This window comes from Protopterus annectens, chromosome 3.part1, assembly GCF_019279795.1.
Source record: "Protopterus annectens isolate FY-2018-M chromosome 3.part1, PAN1.0, whole genome shotgun sequence".
NCBI classification, from domain to species: Eukaryota; Metazoa; Chordata; order Ceratodontiformes; family Protopteridae; genus Protopterus; species Protopterus annectens.
The window spans coordinates 460,724,448-460,737,854 of NC_056732.1; positions in this window are offsets into that span (position 1 = coordinate 460,724,448).

Sequence of the window (13,407 nt, forward strand, 5' to 3'; positions counted from 1 at the left end):
TTTTTTGCTGAACTAGTTTCAAACCTTCCAAGAACACTGATGGAGGAAGGCACGACTCTCCAGGTTAAAAACTTAATTTATTGTAGGTCATAAGCACTTTCGCAGCTGCTGCTGCTTCATCAGATAACAAACTAGCCTTTGAACAGAGAAGTGAAATAGTGTTGTCACATGACCACAAAATTTAAAGAAACAGCTAAAATATATACTGTTTAAACAGCACATAATACATGTACATATGAATGCAACATAAAAACTATATAATATATGTATGTATATATATATATATATATATATATATATATATATATATATATATATATATATATATAGTTTTATACAGTTTTTATATAGTTTTTAATGTTGCATTTGTATGTACATGTTTTATGTGCTGTTTAAACAGCATATATTGTAGTTGTTTCTTTAAATTTTGTGGCCATGAGACTCAACACTGTTTCACTTCTCTGTTTAAAAGCTAGTTTGGTATAATGTGTTTGTTATGTGATGAAACAGCAGTAGCTGCGAAAGCGCTTATGACCTACAATAAATTAAGTTTTTAAGCTGGAGAGTCGTGCCTTCCTTGGGTCCATCAGTGTTCTTGTATTATTTGCTTTTTTATTGGACACTCCTGCTCTGGGTAGTTGGTGGTAGTTTTTCTGTGGTTAGTTTCAAACCTTGATGTTAGTGTTACTGCCGAAAAATGTTCGGTTTCTAGTAGAATGCATGTCGAGAAAATGAAACCATCCCACACCTATATGAATCTGGCTGTGGCAGTGTGCCTGATGCAGTGAAGGATTATGGGTAGGAAAAAGTTCACATCACTAGTAATGAGTGGTACATGGCATGCTACAGATTGCATGACTATTACAAACAGCATAGTCAGGTCCCACACACTCACTGATGTCATTGTCTACCTCTTCTTTGTGAAGTAAGTGGTATCAGTCATAATTCACTACCAAGCAGCATTCTGCAGCTTTTTGTTAGACAAATATGTTTGAATTATACACCTTCTACAATGATCTGAGAAGAAAAGTATAGTTATATACATCTACACCACTGCAAACAAAATCACAGATATGTTAATGGCTCTGCAGTAGAGTTCTTGCCTTGTGTTCCATGTTTTTAATATGCGATAAAATTAGTAATTAAAAAAAAGAATCAGTCAGAATTACATGAACAATACTAAATATGTGTTTCTTGCATGATTTACAATGAGGGAGCCATTCAGCTAAAGCCAGAAAGCCCACTGCCCTATCTACAATGCCTTGCGCAGTGACTCTGTAGTTCCATCACCGGGTTAACAACTATGTTTCTCTCTTCAGGCAGTAGCCATGCACTTCAAGTCAAGGTGACAGCTCTAGAACTCATTAAGTCTCTGACTGCAGGGCCTTATTAGGCCATTCATTTCCCAAAGAGAGACACTAGTGAGGTGGCAGGGAGAACATCAGTCTGACAGATTCTGTGGATTTCTTTCCCAGCCTCAGGACCCCTAGCCTTATGGCAGCTCCCTTAAGTTTGGTAAATAGTGAAAGACTTACTAAGGGTGCATGCAAAGCACATTGATTCTCCAGTGTGTGCAGTGCACAGCTTATATCATGTACTTATTAGGCTCATGTTGCATTGGTGTAAAGCACTGAGTTCCCTTTAGGTGTCACCAAAGTGAAGCGCCAGACCCATTTCCTTCTGTGAGATACATGAACTAGCATCAGCTGACTAGCCTCATTTTAACATTCTAAACTTTCTTTTTTTTTTTTTGTCCAACAGCATCAATAGCTTTTGGGATCAGTCAATCATAACATCATTGTAAGTTAAAACCAGGGACAGCAAACTGGTTTATAGCTTGGACTTTATTTTTATTTATTTATTTTACATTTATTAACCTAGAAAGTCCGACTGGATATAGGTCCATTTTCAGTGGAATCCCGGGGAGAAAAACTCCAAATGTACAAAAACAAGTGTAAATACAGTGAAATTATTACCGTGAGTTATCACAAAACTGAGATTTGTTTAACGATATGTACACATAGGTACATGTTTTTCTCACATACACACAGCAAAGGCTGGAAGCAAGTAGCTGAGAAAGAAATAGTTAAAGACTTTACTCCAAGATGTGGTGCTAATCAGCCATACGTGGTCTGAGTCACAGTCAGAACTTCATCCCTTTGTTGCCATGGGCCAGACAAAAAAAAAGGAAGTTCTTGTTGAAGATATCAAATAGAGAAGTGATTCCTGCTGCACCACAGGAGCCAGGATGTTTCCATTATGATGAATTCTGCCTATAACATGATGCAGTATATGCGAGAAGGGGAGAAAATAACTCATCTCTGTCCATCGGGAAAGACAGAATGCAAGTATTAGCTCAAAGAATTGCACGCTTATGTAGAGTTTTACAACTATTTTTCTACCTTATTTACATAATGAACACCAATGCCAGTGGTCATAGGAAGGACCTAGCACTCAGCTCAGTGATTCAAATCAGCTTGCATTCTCTGCACTCAATATATCTCCGCCTTACATCCATAGAGCAGGGAAGCACACTTCTGAATGAACACAATATCCTATTTGGTAGGCCCATGCCTTAAAAACTGTATACAATAATTATTTTCATCATGTGACTTAAAAGTCTTTAATATGATGAAGTGTAAACTCAGAAAGTGGCTACATTAAGAAAAGAGAAATCAGTAGCATAGTGCAAAAAAAAAAGAAAAAAAATAAACATTCAGATGATTTTGTTCAGGCAGAAGTACCACAATTCAGTTAGGCTTCTCATGTTGAAACTCACTGCAGCCTCATCTGGACCAAGTCAAACCAGTTAAACCAGTCAAAGATGCAGCTTATCAAATTTCATAAAGCAAGCATTTTTTTGGAGGAGAGCAAGTCCCTTTCTCACCCCCACTACCTGCTTACTTAAAGATACTAACTGCATCTCATACAAATGGAATCACTACCAGAACATAAACATATGCCATGATAGCAGGTATTTCTTACAGAGAGCAAAACAGGAAAGTTGTAGTATCAAGACAATATCCAGCTAGGACAGGAATATGATATAAAGGAACTTAAGAAGGAAGGAGTATATAAATATTTGGGAAATGATGAAGGATTGGTAATACAACATAAACACGTGTAAATAAAACTCAGTAAGGAGTACATAGAAGGCTAAAACCAATATTGAAAGCAGTCTTGACATCTAGGAATAAAGTCCAAGCTATAAAGCGACTTGTTCTCTGTTTTAACTTACAGTTTTGGTATGATTGATTGGCTTGAAAATCTAATGGATCAGTTGGACAGAAAAATATGAAACATTTTTCATGCTGCTCAAATGATACATTAAAATCAATGCATACCAAGATTATATATCCGTCACTCTGAAGGTGGTATGGGCCTCCTCAAAATTGATTACATGTATAGATCTGCAATTGTAGGACTGCATACATATCTACTGACCTCATCAGATCTAAACATAGTGAATGTTTTAAAACATGAGGAGAAGAAGTCTAGGATTATCTCTTTGCTTAGTTTAGCAGAAGCATTCGGGTGGCAAGCGGAAATGGAAATCAAACCAGAAGTATACAAAAAGAAGACAGCAACCGGATGTGCAAAAAAAAAAAAAAAAAAACAACCGAAAAAATATAAGAAGGATCAGATGAGAAAAAAAAAGAACATTAAAAAGCCATAAATATAGTTGCAAGTATAGAGATTTCCTGGAATAACCTCATGTTGATCAGGATTTGATGCAGGAATGGTTAAGGAAAGGTGAGTTGAAACTAAAGGATGAAAGGTTGATAACGGCAGCCCAGGATAGTGAACTATATACACACTGGTTTATAAAATCCATTAAATATGTGGAAGAAACAGACAAATGTAAGTTCTGTAAAAAAGAATTGGAAACAGTTGCACACCTTGCTGTTGGGTGTGATACACTCATGGTAGAGGGTCTGTACATTGAAAGGCACAATAATGTGTTAAGATTGTTGCATTGGCTTTTGTGCAAACATTACAATATAGAAGCAGCTGAGAATCATTGAAAACATGAACCACAAAGCACTATAGAGAATGTTGAAGTGTACATCATGGGAGATCACCCATTACCAACAATTCAAAAAATAGATGTGAGAAAACCAGATACAGTAGTCCAAAAAAAAAAAAAAGTAGTCAGGGGCGGCTCGTGGCATCGGGCTGCCGTTCTGCAGCCCCCTCAAAATAAAAAATAGAAAAAAAAATTCTTTTAAATTTCACGCATGAGCAGTAGTCCCGACTACTGTCGGTCTATGCGCATGCTCCAGGCAGTCCGGCAGTCCCCATAGGGGACACAAGGAGACGTCTTTGCACTTTTAAAGTGCACAGACTCGCTGGGATTATGTGTCGGGTCCAGACTGCAACAGCAGCAGTCAGGACAGTCTCATCATCGGGAAGGAGCTTTGCTTGGGATCTTACAGGTCTTTGGAGTATTGCGCGGGCAGGATGTACATTAGCTGGATATATTATGGAGAACAGACAGGTAAGTGTATGGTGCCTTTTACTTTTATTTTACAATGTTTATACTGGGGGTGTGTGTGTGTGTGTGAAAATGCCCCAGGTGCTCATGGTGGTGTGGTAGGGAATACCTCAGGCTTGAACGCTGTACCCTGTATGCAGGTGTTAAAGACTTGAGTTCCCTACCCACCACCATTTGTAAAAAAATTGCAGATTTTTTCCTCATATCCAATCTGATCTGTTCCTCATAATATCTGTGGTTTGTAAATGCTGCAATGCTTGATATTTGATGGTGTAGTAGTAGCATTGTTGCCTCACAGCTGTAGGTTCTCAGGTTTGATTCTTGGCTGGGGTTCCTTCTTTGTGGGGTCTGTTATCTTCTCCCTGTGTTTGTGTGGGTTTGCGTTTATTTGATGTTGCACTGGTAGCATTGTTGCCTCACAGCTGCAGGTTCTCAGGTTTGATTCTTGGCTGGGGTTCCTTCTTTGTGGGGTCTGTTATATTCTCCCTGTGTTTGTATGGGTTTGTTTTTATTTGATGGTGCACTGGTAGCATTGTTGCCTCACAGCTGCAGATTCTTGGATTTGATTCTTGGCTGGGGTTCCTTCTTTGTGGGGTCTGTATCTTCTCCCTGTGTTTGTGTGGGTTTGCTTTTGTGTCCTCCCATGTTACAAAGACATGTCTGCATTATTTCTTCCTGGGCCTCAGCTGAAAATTGTTTTTTTGTTCCAAGTCAGACTGTCCTGATTAAAAAATGTTAAATAAAATTGACAGGCATTTGAATTTCAGACTTAAGGGGTTCTGAATGGTTAATTCCTTGCATATTTGATGGTGCCGTGGTAGTATTGTTGCCTCGCAGCTATAGGTTTTCTGGTTTGATTCTTGGTTGGGGTGGCTTCTGTGTAGAGTCTGCATCTCCTCCCAGTGTTTGTGTGGATTTGCTCTGGTGCCCTGCCATTTTACAAAGACGTGTCTGCAGTATTAATCCCTGCGTCTCTGCTGAAAATTGTTTTTGTTCTGTCAGCAGTAAAATTGGCAGGCATTTGAATTTCAGACTTCAGGTTTCTGAATGTTTAATTCCTTGCATATTTGATGGTGCCGTGGTAGTATTGTTGCCTCGCAGCTATAGGTTTTCTGGTTTGATTCTTGGTTGGGGTGGCTTCTGTGTAGAGTCTGCATCTCCTCCCAGTGTTTGTGTGGATTTGCTCTGGTGCCCTGCCATTTTACAAAGACGTGTCTGCAGTATTAATCCCTGCGTCTCTGCTGAAAATTGTTTTTGTTCTGTCAGCAGTAAAATTGACAGGCATTTGAATTTCAAACTTCATGTTCTTCAGAATACATAGTAGCACAACCTTTTTTTCTAGCAATTTTCTAAGTTTATAAGATGAATATTTTAAATTTGTCCCTATTTTTCGGACTGTATTTCCCCATTATTGGCTTTGTCCAGGTTTTTGCGCTAAGGTTGACAGCTATGGCAAGAACTGAACTCACTGAATATGTTTGAGGGCTGTATTCCCTCATTACTGGGTTTGTCCAGGTGTTTTGTACTAAGAGGTTGACAGCTATGGTGAGAACTGAATTCACTAAATGATAGCCATTTAAGTTTCAGTCTTCCTCTCTTTTACAAAGCAGCTGACGTGGCGTAGTGGTATGTTACTCTGACTGTTTTTTCCTCAGGGACCTTGGCAGTAAAATGTATGGTGGCAACACAACATTTTATTCTAGCAACTTTCCAAGATTATACAAGCAATGTTTAATGTGTCCCTGGTTTTTGGGCTTTTGACCCCCCCCACCAATACATTTTGGCTTTTTCCAATTTTCTTGAGCTGCGAAGTTGAGATGCAGTTGAGTATTGAGTAGATTTTACAAGGAGCTGAGAGCTGCAGGGGAATAGAAGTTTAGTGCTTTACCTCGTTAATACTATAGCACAACAGGTTGTGTACTTGCTTTTGATGCAGAAGGCTATGGGTTCTACTCCCACAAGGGGTGGATGCTGCCGTACTGAGAATGTTCTCCTTGGTGAAGATACTAACTATGAGTCTGTTATCAGTTTGCCATCCATTTCCTCTTGCAATATTATTACTAGCTTATCATTTTTTAATGTAATATAGGCAATTTATTCCTGAGGGGCAACAGACACTTTATTTTTCGATGAAACCATGAAATATAAAGGTGATTGCTAGCAGCAACCGCTTCATTAGTTACAGATTTCTTTAATGTGGAATTATTTAGATGACTTACTTCAGAGATTGTGCATATTTACTGATAATGGACTGTAGAATTGTGCATATTTACTGATAAAGGTGGACTGTAGAATTGTGCATATTTACTGATAATGGTGGACTATAGAATTGTGCATATTTACTAATAATGGTGGACTGTGGAATTGTGCATATTTACTAATAATGGTGGACTGTAGAATTGTGTATATTTACTAATAATGGTGGACTGTGGAAGTCCGAGTAGACTTTTTTATGATAAATGTTCTCAACTGGGCAGTTTTGCCATTATGGGTGCATATGGTTTGTTTCATTGCTTACTGGAAAAATGTTCAAAACAAATTTAAAACACCCTCTAACAAGTGTACTGTATTGTACAAGGAATATAATGTTAATACAATGAGGAAGGTGTATCAAAGAGCACATGTATGTTTCATATGCAAGGGGCCTATGATTTGAAAACAGCCCAAAATTAATCTTTATCTGCCACTGGCAAAATGTATTTTCTTTGAATGTGGGTTTCAATGCTGTTTCAATGAATGTGAGTTTCAAGGGCAGAGAAGTTTTAATGCTAAGTTTTCATTGTGAGACTGCATTGCTTTGTTTAACAGATGACTTAGTGTTTGTGCTGTAAAATACAAAATAAAACTTTCAAATGAAGTCCAACTCATCATAGAAGTAAAGCAGTATGCACATTAGTGTTTATGGTAAATGGAGTGAAATAGCCAAGTAATGGTTCATTGGAATGGATGCAGAGGCTCCATTCAACCATTATTTTGCCAGGGGGGAAGGGCAGCAAACTCAGACAGGCCCAGCTGAGCTATACCTCCCAACTGTCCAGATTTTCAAAGAATGAATAGATTTTTGCTTCTTATTTTTGGTTTGTTCTTCATAAAATTTGTAGTTTTCTGGCAAATCATTTAGGAATTAAGTCACTAAATAATAAGTTTCAGACTTCATAACCTTCAGAAAAATGCATGTTAAAGTAAGAGTTGTTCTATCAACTGTCTCAATTTATACAAGAGCAATTTTTAGTACTGTTTATATGTGCCCCCAATATAGTTGGCCTTGTTCAGATTTACTGCATTAACAGGTTGAGAGGTACATGCAAATAAATTGCTTTATAGAATTAGGCATAGCCAACCTCTCAACTGTCCCTGATTTTGGTTCAAAATGTTGCTCTTCCCCTAATAATCCCTCCACAAAATAGCAATTTTGGAAGAAAACATGGAGGGTTTACAATTAAGAAATAACTGTAATAATCAAAGTTATAGATTACTTGAAATGCATGTAGATTCTTTTATTTTGTCAGCTGCTCAAGGTAGCAGTACTAATATTAAAGTGTCCCTTCTCTGACATGTAGCAGCTGTATTGTGTGTCTATTTTATATTTTTGTATCACATTTTTGGTCCATTTTTCATAAAATTGTGTTTTTATGGCAAATTAGTGACAAATCACTAAATACTGAAGTTAGAAAATGACGGACATTTGAGTTTCAGATTTTATACCCTTCAGAAAATTCATACTAATGCAAGACCTATTCTATTATCTTTCTAAGTTTATTAGAGCAATATTTAAAAATTGTCCTTATTTTTGGGCCTTTGTCCCACTTCTGTGTATGGCTTTGTCCAGATTTTCTGCTCTTGAGGTTGATAGGTATGACAAATGTGTCAGGGCCATCACAGTCAGCCAGAGAGATTTCAAATTGTGACATGCTTGTTGCACCCCACTACTCCATGTAGTGACTCTGGATGTGTCCAAGCAAGGCAAGGAGTAGTTGTATCTACCTTGGATGGGGAGGACACACTGCATAAGTACTACAGTGGCTTTTCATCTGTCCTTGATTTTGCAGAATGGTCTGGTTTCTGTCATATTTTTGTACTGTTGATTTATGCTTATTACTCAAAGTGCCTGTTGCTCTGTGTTTAAGTAGCAATGCATTAATGACCATAAGGTAAGCTTGTCTGAGATCGTAAGATGCAAGTAAGCTTTACTGTTAAAGAATTGCCAGCATTGAAAGCCTTTCTGTTGTTGCCATGCAGAGAATATTTGACTAGATAATGTATAAGCCTTGGGTATTAAAGGACAGGATTCCATTATTTTAAAAAGCTCATTACACTTGTTGGAGACTTCCAGTCATCTCTACAGACTTTACCCGTAAACTAAACAGAATGCCAATCATGTGTGGTCCATAACCTGTACAGTAATCCTTTAAGCAATGTATCTTGAGCTTGTTTCTTGTTTGCTTTTCATTTTTTACTTTTATCATGTTTTCCCCATGAAACAAGTTGTCAGGCAGCAGGTCTTTTTTGGATAAGAAGCATTTTTACAAGTGGGGGCATCACATAGATTTCTACTTTCAGCATGTTACTTGGTACTTTAATAAATCTGAATATATTATATATTAGAACTGCAGTGCAAGGAGAAGTGGTTTGAGTTGAGTGCGTCTGGTTTTTCTTATACTTGATTTTGACTGGCATTCCAGTAATGTATTTAAAAAGTAATTTATTTTTTCATGCCTCACAACCTTTTGTTTCCATCTAGATATTAAGTAAGCTGTCATGCAGCCAATGCATTGAAATATTTTTATTCTTCTACACTTATTTTTGTCTTGATTGGACTTTCATAATGATGGTTTGCCACTCAGGGCAGCGTATTTAATTAAAGTTAGTTTTTTGTGGTTGTGTGCATAGCTCCTCCCCTTTCTGGTTGACCACACCCCTTCCCTTGACCCCACCCATTCAGCTGTCTCCTGCAGCCCCCCTGTGATTTGAAGTCACCAGCCGCCACTGGAAGTTGTATGGTTCATTGAAATTGCTACACCTGCTGATTACAATGTCTGACATACAGAGATAAACAAAGTCATAAAATATAAGGATCTGTAAGCAGAAATGACAATGTAGAAGAAAGATACCCAGACAGTTCCAATAGTAGTAGGAGCAATGGGTCTAATTAAAAAAATATGATCATATTTCAATATGTTACCAATGCACAGAACACCATATGACTTGCAGAAGGAGTCAGTTCTAGGCACATTGTGGATGCTGTGAAGAGTTCTTTTAGCTAACATCAAAGATTAAAACAATATTAATTTCATGAACTTTAATTATACCCTGAATTAGGAATGGTGTCCATGCATGTCATGGTATTAGAACTCCAAAAAGATTTGGAGAAATTAAACTTAGAGCAACATCACAGGATTTCTACACTGGGAATCTGAACTTGAATTTGAATGACATCCAATTTATATTTGAGGAGAAATAGGGTAATGGAGTGCCACATCTATGGATATCCTTTCTATCTCCTGTTGCTAAGGCCCAGTTAAGTGATTTGATTCTGATGATACTATCCTCTGTCAGTGAGCGTGAATCACACTTTGTTACATGGTACTCACCATGATAAACTATTGTGATACATACTGGCGTATTTTGGTGCAGTTATTCTTTTGGAGACATGCAGTATGCACTACTTACACCAAAGTCAAAGACAGTTAAAGATTACATGTAAGACACTGAATATTCATTGTCATATTTAAAGACCCATAACTGTAATATTCAGAGAAATGGCAGTATTGTCATCTGTAATGCAAACTGCTACAGAGTATGTCACTTATCCACATAGAATTATATTTCAAAGAAAGTTTCAGTGCTCCTGTGACAACAGTAATTGATGACATCATTCCATAAAATACATTGAGGTACATACACACCTTATAATCAGTGGTAGCCCAGAAATCCACTATACTAATTTTGTAATAAATGATAAACATTAGCAAGATGCCATGCTCCTCTACAACATCTGACAATGAAGATGAACCAATGGGCCACAGAGGTAATATGAACTAAAATATGCATTGCAATACAGCCTACTAAGACGTCATATTACATGAGCCCTTGATCTGAAGCCAGTAGAGAACAATCTTTAGCAAGTCTACTATATTTAGCCCCAGAGCTATGTCTGTTCAAGGTCTTTCTTCAAGACTCTGAAAGGTAAGGATTACCCAAAGTATGAGATACAACCATTTCATCAAAATGAAAAAAAAAAGCTTTTATTTAAATGTTGCTTAAATATTTTGAGTTGCACATACAATGACTTGTGTCTTGATACATCTTTGCACTTCTCTGCTTTTTTCCATAGTTTAGCCAAAAAAGTTATCTGTTGGTATTTTTTTAGCTTGCTCTGTGACCTTAATCTTGTAGCTTCATTTGCATTTGCGGGAAGATTGTGCATTACTTAGCATTGTTTATACATTATACTGCACTTCTATTGCCATAATTAGAATTACATGTAAAAAGTATTGTTTTATATGTTGAACCTGGCCTGGGGCCTTAGTCTTGTAGTTTCATTCACAGTTGTGGAAGAAGTGTGATCTGCAGCCAGACTGAATCTCATTTAGTCATTTATTACAGCACTTTTCCATAAACAGCATTGCTGGTAAATTTCTGTATAGTCTGGTGTCTTAGTCTGTGCCTGTGGTGGGATTGTATTAGTGGCAGTACTGTGAATTCTGCTCCAAAATTTGTGCTTCACTGTTTTGTATAGCTGTATATACCCGATAAAGTTGCATTCCAGTATCTTTGTGTTTACCTTGCTACATTTTTTTCCTTTTCTTGAGTTTGCCCTAGACACTACTGAAACATCAAGTTAAATATTTCTGAAATTCTAACCATAAGGTTAGAGCACCAACTTGAATTTTTCACCAAACTCTCCCACCCTTTTCTTGTTGTGGTTTTAAAAGGCTGTGTCTGAGGCTTATGTCCCTTATGGCAATTTGATGTCCAGAGTCCCCCCCCCTCTTTCATTGCTATTGTTTGTTATATAACCTATTTAAGTACTTTCTTAACCGTTGTTTTCCACATATCCATAATACTAAGTGCCCACCCAATAAACCAGTATTGCACTTGAGTACACCTCCCTTACTACAAAATGCCTCCTGTTTATTTCCCCAGAGCTCTCATTTGATTGGTGCCACACTCTGTGAGGGCCCTGAGTTACTTTGGTTCAATAGTTTGAAAATAAGATATTTATTTTATTGCTTTGCACTCCAGTCAACTGTTTTACAGTGCTACTACTTTATTTTGCTTTATTTGTTGATTTTGCCTTTAAATCATTTATAAAGATTCCTAATACTTGAAATTGCTTGGTCAATGTAGTTTGTTTTTTTCAGTGTTTTACATCAAGAAGTTAGCAGTCCCTTGTACAGACACAAATGCCCAGAAAGTAAATTTTATCTATAAAACTACCCTTAGAACTGAAACCTGTAATGTTGTACAGCTAAAACAAAGCCATTGTATGGAGACAAGCTTAGATCAGATAGTTTGCACCTTAAATAACACAACTATCAAATCTTAGCACAATCTAACCTAGTCTAGTGCCAAACCTAAGAGACTACCCAAGATGATATCTGTATAACCTAGTCCACAACCTACACTAATCCACCCAAATACAGGCCCAGAGAATATGAATATGTAATTTCCAAGTATCTCTGTAGCTAGCTTGGTAGATATGGTCATCCTGAGACAATGTACCAATTTTCTCATGTACACAGACAACTATTTAATCCTTAAAGAAACAAGCACTATATGCAAGAGATGCACATACACAATTCCACTGGAAGCAAATATCTCGCATACAAACAAGGTTCTCAAGAACACGCACACACATCATCCACCACACATACCCTCAGATTTACTAATCTGACATGCAGGACTAAACTAGTCCTGCATGTAAGCGGCAGTTTAAGAGGAGGACAGCAGCGCGCCATGCATATTAATGAAGGCACGTCGCCTGAGCTCCAAACACTACACTGAATGTGGACGAGTGCAGGGGGCATGTCTGAGAGCAGAGGTCTCAGAATAAACATGCCCCCTGCAAAGTAGAACAGAAGAAAGTGTAAATAAATGAGTGAGACCACTCATAGGTGTCTGCATATCCCCAACATCAGTCCCCATGTGTTCAACAGCAATAGTACACTGAAATAAAATGAAGAAACCCTTGCATGTTTTTATTTTAAAACCCCGAGTACAGCTAAACATAGGTGTGCGGGTTTGCCCATCGCTTAACTACGGTTAAAGCAGCAGAAAAGGCTGAAGTGGACAACAAGGAATATATATGCAAATGAAGCAGCACAGCAATAGTGTAGTGGTTAGAGCATCTATCTAACAAACAGCCATTCCCGGTATGAGTCCCACTGCAGCACATATCATTTTCCATGTGGAATGTGTATATGAACATATTTTCACATCTTTATGCTGTATAACCTACATAATAATAATAACATGTAAATGTGAATTGGAGTACTGCATTAAATGTTTAATTAATTCAATTTAATTAAAGTGTTAGTGTCATAATGAATAAGGCACTAGTAAGCAGGTTTAAGCACAAATAAGCAGTAGTAAACATATATAACTGCTAGCAAGCATGTTTAAGTCCATTTGCATGGGTGCAAGCAGTGTCTACACACATTAAGCATAGTAGAAGCTAACTGAATTTAAGAAACTGTAATCAGAAGTTAGCACTGCTTACCATTGCACAAACCCACACACACCCGTTCACAACTGCTTAAAAGTGCTTTAATCACTCTGTATCCAATGGCTCGTGTTCTTGCCAGCAACAACATAATACAAAGCTCGAACCCAGGACCCTACACACCACAGCCAATGTGATTTACCATTAAGTCATGGCAGATATACATTAATTGAATGTTATCACAAAC